Consider the following 15,208-nt stretch of genomic DNA (forward strand, 5'->3'; position numbering starts at 1 on the left):
GGATGCAGGAATGGCAAATAAGTGAATAAAAAGTTTGCTCAGTATTTTCAGTCATTAGGAAAATCATTATTATTCCTATGCCAGCTTTAGTAAGATAAACTTCATGTGCCATGAAATTCACCTAAAGTGTACAGTTTAGTGGTTTTTAGTATACTCACTGGGTTGTGCAACCATCACCACAGTCTATTTGGCAACATTTTTACCACCTCAAAAAGCAAGCCAGTACTATTTAGCTACTATTTCTATTCTCCCAACCTCTCCAGACAGAAGTAATCATTCATCTATTTTCTGTCTCCATTGATTTGCCTATTCTAAATGTGTCATACAGTAAATCATATAATATGTGGTCTTTCATTAGTGGCTTATTTCACTTGGCATGATGTTTCCAGGGTTCATCCATGTTGTAGCAAATTACCCCCATTGTATAGATGTGCCACTTTTTATTTATCAATTAATCAGTTGGTGAACATTTGGGTTGTTTCCACCATTTGGCTATTATGAATAATGTGGTTATGAACAGTTGTGTACAAGTGTTTGTGTAGACATATGTTATTTTCTCTTGAATATACACATAAAAGTGGGAATGCTTGGTCATAGGGTAATTCTGTGTTTACTATTAAGAGAAATTACCAGAATATTTTTCTAAGTGTCTGCATCATTTTACATTCAGGCCCACAAAGTAAAACACTTCTGATATTCCACATACGCAACATTTGTAATCATCTGTCTTTTTTTGTGCAGAACGTGCAGGTTTGTTACATAGATATACACATGTCATGGTGGTTTGCTGCACCCATCAACCAGTCATCCACATTAGGTATTTCTCCTAATGTTATCCTTCCCCTAGCCCTCCACTCCCTGACAGGCCCTGTTGTGTAATGTTCCTCTCCCTGTGTCCATGTGTTCTCATTGTTCAACTCCCACTTATGAGTGAGAACATGTGGTGTTTTTCTGTGTTAGTTTGCTGAGAATGATGGTTTCCAGCTTCATCCATATCCCTGCAAAGGACATGAACTCATCCTTTTTCATGGCTGCATGCTATTCCATGGTGTATATGTGCCACATTTTCTTTATCCAGTCTATCACTGATGGGCATTTAGGTTGATTCCAAGACTTTGCTATTGTGAATAGTGCTGGAATAAACATACGTGTGCATGTGTCTTTATAGTAGAATGATTTATAATCCTATGGGTATATACCCAGTTATGGGATTCCAGGACCAGACAGATTCATAGACGAATTCTACCAGAGGTACAAAGAGGAGCTGGTACCATTTCTTCTGAAACTATTCTAAACGATAGAAAAAGAGGAAATCCTTCCTAACTCATTTTATGAGGACGGCATCATCCTGATACCAAAACCTGGCAGAGACACAACAAAAAAGAAAATTTCAGGCCAATATCCCTGATGAACATCGATGTGAAAATCCTCAATAAAATACTGGCAAACCAAATCCAGCAGCACATCAAAATCCTTATCGACCACGATCAAGTTGGCTTCATACCTGGGATGCAAAGCTGGTTCAACAGACACATATCAATAAACATAATCCATCACATAAACAGAACCAATGACAAAAACCACATGATTATCTCAACAGACACAGAAAAGCCTTCGATAAAATTCAACACCCTTTCATGATATAAACTCTCAATAAACTAGGTATTGATGGAACGTATCTCAAAACATTAAGAGCTATTTATGACAAACCCACAGCCAATATCATACTGAATGGGCAAAAGCTGGAAGCATTCCGTTTGAAAACCGGCACAAGACAAGGATGCCCTCTCTCACCACTCCTATTCAACATAGTATTGGAAGTTCTGGTTAGGGCAATCAGGGAAGAGAAAGAAATAAAGGGTATTCAAATAGGAAGAGAGGAAGTCAAATTGTCTCTGTTTGCAGATGACATGATTGGATATTTAGAAAACTCCATTGTCTCAGCCCAAAATCTTCTTAAGCTGGTAAGAAACTTCAGCAAAGTCTCAGGATACAAAATCAATGTGCAAAAATCACAAGCATTTTTATACACCAATAATAAACAAACAGAGAGCCAAACCATGAATGAACTCCCATTCACAATTGCTACCAAGAATAAAATACCTAAAAATACAACTTACAAGGGATGTGAAGGACCTCTTCAAGGAGAACTACAAACCACTGCTCAATGAAATAAGAGAGGAGACAAATGGAAAAACAATCCATGCTCATGGATAGGAAGAATCAATATCATGAAAATGGACAAAGTAATTTATAGATTCAATGGCATTCCCATCAAGTTACCATTGACTTTCTTCACAGAATTAGAAAAAGCTACTTAAAATTTCATATGGAATCAAAAAGAGCTCACATAGCCAAGATAACCCTAAGCAAAAAGAACAAAGCTGGAGGCATCATTCCACGTGACTTCAAACTGTACTACAAGGCTACAGTAACCAAAACAGCATGGTATTGGTACCAAAACAGATATATAGACGAGTGGAACAGAACAGTGCCTCATAAATAATGCCATACATGTACAACCATCTGATCTTTGACAAACCTGACAAAAACAAGCAATGGGGAAAGGATTCCCTATTTAATAAATGGTGTTGGGAAAACTGGCTAGCCATATGCAGGAAACAGAAACTGGACCCCTTCCTTACACCTTACACAAAAATTCTCAAGATGAATTAAAGACTTAAATGTAAGACCTAAAACAGTAAAAACCCTGGAAGAAAACCTAGGCAATACCATTCATGACATAGGCATGGGCAAAGACTTCACGACTAAAACACCAAAAGCAAGGGCAACAAAAGCCAAAATTGACAAATGGGTTCTAATTAAACTAAAGAGCTTCTGCACAGCAAAAGAAACTATCATCAGAGTGAACAGGCAACCTACAGAATGAGAGAAAATGTTTGCAATCTATCTATCTGACAAGGTCTAATATCCAGAATCTACAAGGAACATAAACAAATTTACAAGAAACAAACAAACAACCCCATCAAAAAATGGGTGAAGGATATGAACAGACACTTCTCAAAAGAAGATATTTATGAAGCCAACAAACATATGAAAAAAGCTCATCATCACTGGTCATTAGAGAAATGCAAATCAAAACCACGATGAGATGCCATCTCACACCAGTTAGAATGACAATCAGTAAAAAGTCAGGAAACAACAGATGCTGGCAAGGATGTGGAGAAATCAGAATGCTTTTACACGTTGGTGGGAGTGTAAATTAGTTCAACCATAGTGGAAGACTGTGTGGCGATCCCTCAAGGATCTAGAACCAGAAATATCACGCTTTTTGACTGTTGTTATCCTAGTGCTTCTGAAGTGATGTTTCATTGATGTCTTGATTTGCATTTGCATTCATAAGAATTCTTTATATATCCTAGATACAAGTCCCCCACCTATGATTTATAAATATTTTCTCCTATATTGTCGGTTATGTTTTCAAGTTTTTGATAGTATCACTTGAAGAAAAAAAGTTTTAAATTTTTATGGTCATTTATCTGTTTTGTAATTGCTGTTGTTTATACATTGATGTCATGTCTAAAAATACATTTCCAAATTTGAAGTCATGCAGATTTGACTCTATGCTTTCTTCTAAGAGTATTATCTCTTACATTTAAGCTTTTATTCAATTTTTAGCTGAGTTTTATATATTGCATAAAGTAAGGGCCCAACTTCATTCTTTTGCACATGGATATCCAGTTGTCCTAGTACCATTTGTTGAAAAAGTCACAAATTATTAACATACATAATAATAGTAGATGTGATTTGCTAACATTTTCTTATGAATTTTTGCATCTACAACCTTGAAAGATACTGTCCATAATTTTCTTTTCTTAGAATATCTCCTCAATGTTTTGATATCACAGCAATACTGACCTCTTAAAATGAGTAGGAACATGTTTCTCTATGTTTTTAAAATATTTTGTGAAGAATTGGTATTATTTATTTCTTCCCAGGAATATTCAACAAGAAACCTCTCTGGTCCTGAAAATTTCAGAATGAGAATGTTTATCATTATGAATTCAGTTGTTTAATAGATATTTAGCTATTCATATTTCTCTATTCATTAGTGAGTCTGAAAAATTTGTATCTATCTAGAATTTGCCTGTTTTATTTAAGCTGTTGAACTAAACGGAATAAAGTTGTTCACAATATGTCTTTATTGTCTTTTCGATATTCAGGATCCATAGCAATGTTTGAGCTTTCATTCTTTTTAAAAAAAAAATTTACTTTAAATTCTGGGATACATGTACAGAATGTGCAGATTTTTTACATAGGTATACATGTGCCCTGCTGGTTTGTTGCACCCATCAACCCATCATCTAGGTTTTAAGCCCTGTATGCATTAGGTATTTGTCCTAATGTTCTCCCTCCCCTTCCCTTTGACTCCCTGACAGGCCCCTGTGTGTGATGTTCCCCTCTCTGTGTACATGTGTTCTCATTGTTCAACTCCCACTTATGAGTGAGAATATGTGGTGTTTGGATTTCTGTTCCTGTGTTTGCTGAGAATGATGGTTTCCAGCTTCATCCAGGTCCCTGCAAAGGACATGAACTCATTTTTTATGGCTGCATAGTATTCCATGGTGTATATGTGCCACATTTTCTTTATGCCGTCTATCATTGATGGGCATTTGGGTTGGTTCCAAGTCTTTGCTATTGTGAACAGTGCTGCAACAAATATACATGTGCATGTTTCTTTATAGTAGAGTGATTTATAATCCTTTGGGTATATCTAATGGGATTGCTGGGTCAAATGGTATTTCTGGTTCTAGATCCTTGAGGAATCACCACACTGTCTTCCACAATGGTTGAACTAACTTACTCTCCCACCAAGAGTATAAAAGCATTCCTATTTCTCCACATCCTTTCCAGCATCTGTTGTTTTCTGACATACAGAAGGGCATATTATAAATGCCAGTCCTGCTTTGAGATATTCCCTTCTCTACCCAGTCCAAAGGAATCTATCTCTTCCCTGAATACCCTTTTGTGTAATTCTTCTTTGGATACTTAAAACAAAGGCATTTATGTAAATATTCTGACTAACATTATTAGACAGTAGACAAATGAGGGCAGAATCCATGTATAAGTTATATCCAATATTTAACACGATGCTTTGCCCATAGCAATTCCTCCATAAAAAATACTGATTCTGTTACTGAAATGTCCAAATGGTATGTCTAGAGATGTCTCTATATGAATAAGACTGGTAAAAGAGGAAAAATAGATAATATTATACTTAGGAAAATTACAGCAAGGAATAAATTTCTCTCAAAAGAAACAAAATTAGAAGAACCAGGTAAAGCTACATAAGAATTTTGCGATTATGGTTCCAGGTCTCATGGAAACCTGGTAATTATATTAGCCTCTATTCCTTGGATGCTTAATATGCTTAAATATGAAACTGTAATCACTGCTGAATTTCACTAATAGGCCATAAATAAAAAATACCAAACATCAGATTTTTGTCCCATCAGGGACACACAGTATAGACAATAAAGGAAGGGTGCATAGAAGCACAGTCAGATAATGAAAGTGGCAGATAAAGGATGTGATGAACCAGAGCCACAAATCTCACCAGATAAGACCTTTCTCAGGACAGATGGTATGGTGGATACTCAAGCTCACTCTGATGAAGTGAGGCAGACCCTGGGGCATGAGCTACAAAGTGATATGTAAACTTAAAAGGAGATGTCTCAATAAATGCCTTTCTGCTCCTAATTTTAATATTGTGGCAAAATTTCCTTAAATTTTCTCATTCTATTCTTTCCTTTATTTTCTTTGATCAATATTTCATCCCCTACATATAAAGTTTATCATGTGCACTATCACTTTGTACACGTATAGTTATTTGCCATTATTATATTTTACTTGTTTCCTTTACTTTTCTGTCCCTGTTTGTTGGCATCATTGCCCTCAATAAGATTACAAAAAATCCAGGGGTAGGAACTATTGCCTGATAATGGTGTAGAAAGCACACCCGCCCCTGCCACCCTAAACCTAGTGTAGAACTCTGCATACTATGAGTGAACAATACATGGGCCTTCAGTGAAAAACTGAATTATGAAGAGATTCTTTTTGAAAAACTAATTTGATTAGTATGATATAATGAGATGGCATAGACTCATTTCTCCTGCACATCCTTGGTAAGTACAACTATTAACACTGGAAATAATGTAAGAGAAAACCAAAGGAGAGCTCTGAAGGGTAGAGAGAGAAAGCATGCTTTGGAACCAAGACTGAAGGAAGAACACCTATCAGAAAAAGGGAAAAAGGTGATCTGGCTTGGCACTTCCCCACCACAACCTAGCAACAGCAGGCAGCCCAAGTAGACTCATTTTATCTCAGGTTGAATGAGAGTCCCTCCTACAACAGTGGGGGAGCCCTGCACCACCAGAAGGGGCGATTATCAGAGCCCCACTAACAGTTAACAGCAGGGGAATCTCTTTTCTCCTCTCCCCAGTGGAAGATAGGGCGGTGGAACAGGCAACAGTGGCAGGACAGATTTCACCCCAGCAACCGATCAGACCAGGGAAGCTTCCTGGTGTTTATGGACCAGGCCTGAGACTCCTCTTCCCCACTAAGAGATATCAGGCTGCCTGGCCCAGGGAAACCCTTTTTGTCCCCTCAGGCAGTACTAACAAAGATTAGTGGGAACCCCAGCGACAGCACTTTATCCAAGCAGACCAAAATGACACCACAAAGGTTCTGAAAATTTAAAAGTAGCTCTAGACCCACATAATACATCTAAACAGGGTGACTCTTACTAAAATAACAGATTTAAATCAGACTCAGAGTCTCCTAATGTAATAGACAAAATGAGCAGGATACAATACCCATCATATCAAGAATCAGAAAATCAAACTTGAATGAGAAATACAATCAATTCACGCCAAGATGAATTGTGTATTGGAATTATCTAATGAGAATTTTAAAGCAAACATAAAAATGCTTCAACACTGACTTATAAATTCTCTTGAAGCAAAAAGATAGAAAATCCCAACAAAGAAATGTTATAAAAAAGACCTAAATAAGAATTCTCGAACAAAAAACATAATAATTAAAAATAAAAATAAAAAAAACCTCACTGGGATCTCAATAGTACAGTGGAAATTATAGAGGATAGAATCAGTGAACTTGAGGTCAAATTGTGTCTGGAGTTGGTTCCTTCCGCTGGGTTCGTGGTCTCGCTGACTTCAAGAATGAAGCTGCGGACCTTCACGGTGAGTGTTACAGCTCTTAAAGGTGGCACAGACCCAAGGAGTGAGCAGCAGCAAGATTTATTGTGAAGAGCGAAAGAACAAAGCTTCCACAGCACAGAAGGGGACCAGAGCGGGTTGCTGCTGCTGGCTGGGGTGGCCAGCTGTCATTCCCTCATTTGTCCCTGCTCATGTCCTGCTGATTGGTCCATTTTACAGAGTGCTGATTGGTCCATTTTACAGGGTGCTGATTGGTCCATTTTATAAACCTCTAGTTAGCTACAGAGTGCCGATTAGTGCATTTTTACAGAGCACTGATTGGTGCATTTTACAAACCTCTTGTAAGACAGAATACTTCTCCAAGTCCCCACTCGACCCAGGAAGTCCACCTGGCTTCACCTCTCAAAATCAATAAAATTTACCCAATCTGAAAAACAGAAATAAACTCTTTTACCCCTCAAAATGAATAAGAATCTCAGAGCTCTATAGAACAATAGCAAAAGACCTAACCTTTGTATCATTAGCATCTAATATGGTTTGGCTGTGTCCCCATCCAGATCTCCACTTAATTTGTATCTCCCAGAATTACACGTTGTGGGAAGGATCCAGGGGGAGGTAATTGAATCTTGGAGGCCAGTCTTTCCCATGCCATTCTCATGATAGTGAATAAGTCTCATGAGATCTGATGGGTTTATCAGGGATTTCTGCTTTTGCTTCTTCCTCATTTCTCTCTTGCTGCCACCGCCACCAAGTAAGAAGTGGCTTTTACCCTCCACTATGATTATGAGACCTCCCTAGCCATGCGGAACTGTAAGTCAAATTAAACCTCTTTTTCTTCCCAGTCTCAGATATACCTTTATCAGCAGTGTAAAAACGGACTAATACAGCATCTCAGAAAAAAGGAAAAACAGAGTGTTTGGGGCTGAAAGAGTATTTAAGAAAAAAGCTCCACACTTTCCAAGCTTGGCAAAAGGCACAAGCCTCCAGATTCAAGGTGGGCAAATCTGGGAAAGAATAAACCCAAAATATTCATGCTGAGACACATTATAATTAAACTTTTAAAAACAAAAGACAAAGAAAAATCATGAATGCAGCCAAGAAGAAATGACTTATTACTCATAGGGTTACACTAATTTAAGTGATAGCAGATTTCTCTTCTGAAACCATTAAGGCCAGATGGAAGTGACACATTTTTCAAGTGCTAAGATAAGAACTGTCAACTGTGAACTATATATGTGGCAAAACTATTCCTAAGGAGTAAAGGGGAAATAAAGGCATTCTCTGGTAAAGAATAACTAAAAGAATTTGTCAATCTACCCTCAAAAACTGGCCAAAGGAATGTCTTCAGAGAGAACCTTTAAAAGTAAAGATTCTGGGAGCATAAGGAAGGAAGAAGGAGCACAAGTGGGTTCATACAGTAGACTATAATTTCTCTCAAGAGTTTTATTAATTGATCGCCTAATTGAATCAAAATTATCACACCATCTGATACTCAAGAAAATGGTGTTTAACTCGAAGTATAGCAAACGAACCTAAAAGAAAGTTAGATTTCTGCTCTCTATATGAAATGAAAAAATGTTGATTCCTAGTAGAATGTGATGCCACATATGTATATTTTTATACCCCGTGAAACAACTATAAAAGTGACACAAACAGATGCACTCAAAATATAAATTAATCAAAATGGAATTCTAAATAATTTCTAAATAACTCTTGGGAAGATAAGAAAAGGAAAACAGAGTAATAAAAACCAGAGAGAAATAACATAAAATACAAAATTAAATGGCAGACTTAAGCTCTAGCATATAAATAATTACCTTAAGTATAAATAATCTAAATTTACCTGTAAAAAGACAGAGATTTGCAAAGTGGATGAAAAAACATGAACTAACTATATACTGTTTACAAGAAGGTCACCTCAAATTCAACAACATAGGTAGCTTGAAATGAAATGATGAAAACAGATATGCCATGCAAACATTATATAATATATTAATAATATAGATTGTACGTGTGTGCGCGTGTGTGTATGTGTGTGTGTGTGTGTTAAAAACCTAGTAAAGGTCTGAATGAGAGAAGATGAGGGAGCCAAATCAGTGTACATCACTGAATCTGGGTAGGAAGTTTACGGCTAATGTTACGGAATTTAACAAGCATATGTAAACACATTGTCTCATTGGGTTCTCCAAATACATCTGTGGAACTGGTATGTCTAACTGGCCTTCTCTAGCAAACAAGGTGCCTAGGGAATTGTCTCAGGCTGGTGTTCCAGGTGCTGTGGTCACTTTGGAAGTGACGGATTCAACATGTGGAGCAAAGGGAAACTTTGCTTCTCATGAAAATCAGACCCTGAAAGGTTGGAAGAAAGAGGGGAGCAAGAGGAAAAATGACTCCCAAGGCAAACCGGCAACAGGGAAGAGGTTAAATTGAGCAAACATGTTGCAGAAGGCCTGACCTTACATTGTTCTGAAAGACTATTCAGAGCAAAAAGCTAAGTCCCATCTGTGAGATGATGGAAGAGACACCCAAGGGCAGGAAGAATGCTACTGAGTTAAGTTGGCAGGGTTGAGAGTATTCCCATTTTGTGAAAAATGAAATGAACTGACATGTTAAAAGTCACATCATAAATGATAGCACCAAAATCTCAGAACGCACTGCTAAATAACTTTTCTAATCACCACCCATTCCCCAATAACTATTGAAATAAAAAAGTCAGCTGACGATGAACCAAAATAACACTAATAATTGGTAGAGTTGGGATTCAAATCTAGGGCATGTTCTTCAATATCATGTGACTTATTTGAATTTGAAGAGAGGCCTCTTAGGGAACAGGACATATGAAAGATTGTTCTCTGGAAGTAATAAGGTATCACATTCCTTTAGATAACCCAATTAACGAAGTCGTAATGGAGATGTTTGTCTCAGTGGAGCCTGTCTTGTACACATCAGAATTTTTTTTAGCAGTCTTATGCCATTGAGCTGAAACCTGGCATTTTTTGACACCAGCATATGAGGTGAAGGGATCTCTTCACTCTCATCACCACTCTGCCCTCCCATTTCTTTGCATGAGTCTGTCTGCAAGTTATTCCCTTTCTGACAGTTGGTATAGACAGTCTAGTACAGATATCATGACTTTGGAAAATTACATCAAGTTTTTAATCTGTTGAGTAATTTGTGTCAACTATATACATGTAAATAAGAATATTGTAAAGGAAGAAAGAATGCTATTAATACTGTCTTTCATCTAATCAGTAGCCAATCCCTGTCCCAACCAACAGGAAAAAGAAATCCGATATCAGGCTTATGGTTCTAATGTGGTGGGGTATAATTTTAACATTATCGAGGACGGTGATAACACTAACAGCATTCAGAAAAGAGTCTAGTATTCTGTACTCTATAGAGCAATAAATCGTGTCTTAGTGTGGGTATGAGCTCCAGAATGGCATGAACAACAGGAATAATAAGCATTAATCTAATTGACAATGCGAATTATCTCTACCTGTTTACCATATCTGTCACTTGGCAAGAATATAAAGATGACTAGTGAAAAGGAGAGTAGAAAATACTTCTATTATTTAGATGTTAAGCATCTACTGAGTCCCTGCTATGTGCCCAAAACTAGACAGTTGCTGAGTCAGTGACTCAATGGGTTTTTAATATGTCTCAGTAAGTATTTCATAATCCAGAAAAAGCTTTCATGCTTTGTTCACATTCAAGTTTCAAATCAAAAAATCTTCATCTAACTGGATTTTTATCCACAATATTTAAGTTTGTTAAAATTTTCTAAAGTGAAGCCAGTAGACTCAAAATAGCAATATTTACTAACCATTTATATTCTTTAATTGTGTTTATTCAGCAGATCACATAAACAGCATGTTCACCACTAAAAACATTTTACTACAAGAATAAAGTCACTTGTTTATCTAAGAGCTAACCACTGTTGATAGATATTAGTATTATTGTTTCACTTTGCTTTGGGCAAAGAAATGGAATAGATGCTTGCAACCTATTATACGTTACACATCAGATGAGGAAATGCAGAAAAATGAAAAGAGATAGCTCAGAAGGAAATGAATACAATAATAACTAAAAGGAAAACAGAATCTTGACAGACAGGCAGAACACGCCAGCTGCTCTCTTCTGATTCCAAAGATTGACATCGAAAGTCAAGAAAAATAATGCTTGTGTCCTAAATTAAAGATACACATGTATTTATATGATTACCTATAAATTTAAGGAAGAATAAGACTGTTTGTTCCAAGAACTGGGTGCAGATTTATTTCATAGAGTTTGCTCATTTGAATTTTTAATTAGGAGTTACAGTCACAATCCACACAATACATTGGGACATGCCAGTGATAGGAGTTGACAGTTGAGAATCACTTAGTACTAAGTATTAAGAAAATGTATAGAACAAATTTGAGTAATGTGTCAAAGCTATTGCTGTCAATGTGTTTGGCTATACTTGATTATGATGCTGATGAACAAAGACACCATTGCTGTTGAGTGTTGTAATGTAATGTACTTGTAATGTAGTGAGGTAAACTGCTTTTTGATTCTCTATGGAGTTTTGCATCTATATTTTTGTGAGAAAATTGTTGAGACTCATGCCCATCACTTTATTTGATGCTTCATAAGGTCCCAATAAACTTTTCTTAAACATTAGTAGTGAGAGAAATTTTTCTTTTTTGAAGAATAATCTGTATCTTCCTCTTGAAAAATTTGAAGTATATAACTTGGCACCTTAAGTTCCCTATGAACTTGACATTTGTGTCTCAAGGATCTAACATAGTATAGGACTTAAGGAAGGAAGGCGTTTGTGAAATGTATTTGTGAAATGGATGAAAAAATAAATAATTAAATTTTGTTTACTAAGAAATAATGGCAATGATCACAATCATATTGGGCCATAATGTTGGCATATTTATTTTCCTCAATCCTAGTTTTCCATTTTTATTTCTATTTTACTAGCTTCGTTGTATAGTCATTTCTGCTTCCAGTGAGCTTCAACTGTGGTGAAGAAAGACACCCACATACCTAACAACACTATAAGAGAGAAAGAAAAAAATACACTTAGCAAAGGTACAAGCAACATGTTACATGATCACTGAGGAAGAAGCAGGTGAGTCTAGCTGGAATTTGTTAAGGAAATAGAGGCATTGAGAAGGGAAGAAACGTCTTGAGCATTCATGGCATGTTAATTATCGAGCAGAGATTTTATAAGGTGAAAAAGTAGGAGATAAAACTAAAAAGGCAACTACAAATCAGACTGAGAAGGATGGTGAATGGTACCTTAAGACAGTGGTCCCCAACTTTTTTAGCACCAGGGAATGGTTTCATGGAAGACAATTTTTCCAGGGATTGAGGTGGGGTGTTGGTTTTGGGATGGAACTGTTCCACCTCAGATCATCAGTCATTAGATTCCTCTAAGGAGCACGCAACCTAGATCCCTCACATGTGCAGTTTACAATAAGGGTTGCCACTGATCTGACAGGAGGTGGAGCTCAGGCAGTCATGCTGGCTGGATCACCACTCACCTCCTGTGGTGCAGCCTGGTTCCTAGCAGGCCATGGAGCGGTACCAGTCTGTGGCTCAGGGATTGGGAACCCCTGGCTTAAGAGTTTGATCATTAAATTGCGCAGTGAGGAGCCACTGAAGCTAGTTGAGGAAAAATCTAAAGGCATTGTTGTTATTCCTTAGGAAGATAACTTAAATGGCAGTATGATGGATGATTTGGAGAAATGAGAGACTTAAAGCAGAAGAAACAATTGGAAGGTTTTACAATAATCTGTTATAGATAATAAGATACAAAGGAATACAGATATGGATTCAAAGAAAAAATAAAAATCAAGATGACTAGGCCACTAAAGGGATATGAAGATAAACAGTGAAAAGAATTCATGATGGGACTGCAATAATACTATTTAAGGACAAGAGGGCTCCAACAAGTGAAAAGCCATTGAAAGGAGGCAATAACACAGAATAACACAGACTATCACGCAGGTGTTACTGTGCATACCTGCAGGTAGTCTTCTTAGGGTCTTTTATTCTTTTTTGACTGCTAGATATTTATTTTATCAAACATACTGCCTGAAATATAATGGCACTTATATTTCAGGTAGTATGTTAGGTATTTAATCTTCACTGTAACTCTGTAAGGCAGGGTACTTTCCTCTAAATTACAGCTGCATATACTATTTGAGTGTCTTTTCCATAAATACACAGTGGACAAGTGGACAAGGAAAAATTGTAACTCTCAGGTTTGTCAGAGTCCAAAGGCCATGCTGTGTGCACAGTTCCTCACTGTCCACTTTTCTTTTGAATATGCCGAGTCAAGTATAAGGGGACCATCCCTATCCAGCAAATGCAGACGCAGGTTGCAAATGCAGATATGGTGCCCTGGAGAAGAGCTAGGCTGGGAGAACAGAGTTTGAACCATCTGAAGGGAGGTGAAAGTTGAAAGCATATTGGGGGCGGAAATCACTAAGGGGAGCATGTGTGGGAAAACCAAGAATTTAACCTTGAGAAAGTTACACCTATAAGGCAGGTGGAGAAAAAGAGGCCATAGAGAAGGCTATTCAGTAAGGAAATGAGAATGAGGAGGTTAAAATTAAGAAGTAGGTCAAAAGGGAATGGGTGATCAGCAGTGTCAATACTGCAGAAAGTCACATGAGCATGAGATTCAGGAAAAGGCACCTAATGCTGGGAGGAGAAATTAATCAGGGACTCTGAACAGCAGCATTTAGGTATTAGAGACTATAAAACTCAGAAGCAGCTCTTCTGAGAATGGAGGGGTGAAGATGCAGGAAAAAACTAAAGACTTTTTATTTGTGATATTTGGCAGTGATAAAAAATAGAGGTGGAAAAGAAGCTGGGGATAGGGCACATTGTGATGAGGTTTTATGTTAATTGTTTTGATATTTGTTTTCCTTTTTTATTGACTATAGTGAAGTTATTGAAATTATTTTGATTTTTGTTTTTCTTTAGCTATAATGAAGATGTGTTAAAGTGTAAAAAGGAAGCTGTGAAGGAGATATCAAAAATAGGAGGAAGAGAGAGAGAGAAAATGAAAGATGTATAATCCTGGGCTCTAGCTGCATGGCCTCTGATGTGGTGAACTGCAGACAGAGCAGTGTGGCAGCTGAATGACAAACACAGCAAATTGGAACAACATAAACCCTCCGTAACTTTAACATCATAGCTGATTAAGTTTTCTGGCATGTAAAATGCATCCACTGTGAGAAATTCTGTATCTCAGACATGACTCACTGTTTAGCATATTTATACCATTAGGAAATACTAAAGATGTTTCCTCAAGCATATGATTGTATTGTAAGAGCACTTATTTTGATAGTAAAGAGTGGCTACCAGTAGCTTACGTTTGCCACAAAAACCTCTATATTCAATCTTTAAAATAAGTGATTATAAAATAAATATCTAGCAGTAAAAAAAGAATTAAATACCCTAAGAAGACTATCTGCAAGGGTCACAGGCTCTTGGTCTAGTTGATGTCAAGCAGTACACACAAGAGCAAGACTATGCATTTTGCATAATGACTAGACGTAACAGAGAGAGTAGAATATATGATAATTTGGCTCTAAAAGAAGAGATTTATCAACATTTTTGGAATCAGCAACTTTGAAATTATGGGAAATGAGGAGAATATAAAAAGACATGAGTAAACAGGATGCCTAGTAATTTGAGAAGAAATTGAAAGAGCAAATTAGAATATTGCAAAACAAACACAGCAGCCCTAAATGGAAGTCCCCAAAACAAAAACTTTGTTCCATCCTAGATAAAGATAGCAAAGGATTTCTAGGAATGGGATTGCCATGTCTTAGAATGTGTGCTTCACTTCATAAGAAACTGATGGGCTCGTACCTGTAATCCCATCACTTTGGGAGGCTAAGGCAGGAGAATTGCTTCAGCCCAGGAGTTCAAGACCAGCCTAGGCAACATTGTGAAATCCCATCTACACACACACACACAATTAGCCAGGCATGGTTGCA

General features: G+C 37.1%; 1 long non-coding RNA gene across 13 annotated transcripts in view; it reads left to right on the forward strand.

Annotated features, from left to right (window-relative positions):
* LOC129061021 (uncharacterized) overlaps positions 1–14,519 on the forward strand; it is a 162,344-nt gene extending 147,825 nt beyond the window's left edge. For 11 of the 13 annotated variants that reach the window (XR_010141152.1, XR_008527970.2, XR_008527969.2 and 8 more), the window contains 2 exons: positions 12,171–12,321; positions 14,187–14,519. This is a non-coding gene — a long non-coding RNA (uncharacterized LOC129061021). Of the gene's footprint in view, positions 1–741; positions 818–8,041; positions 8,194–12,170; positions 12,322–14,186 lie in introns of all 13 variants that reach the window. The other 2 variants (XR_010141154.1, XR_010141156.1) reach the window with 2 other exon arrangements.
* Positions 14,520–15,208: the final 689 nt, after the last annotated feature.

Source organism: Pongo abelii, chromosome 7, assembly GCF_028885655.2.
Source record: "Pongo abelii isolate AG06213 chromosome 7, NHGRI_mPonAbe1-v2.0_pri, whole genome shotgun sequence".
Lineage (NCBI taxonomy): Eukaryota > Metazoa > Chordata > Mammalia > Primates > Hominidae > Pongo > Pongo abelii.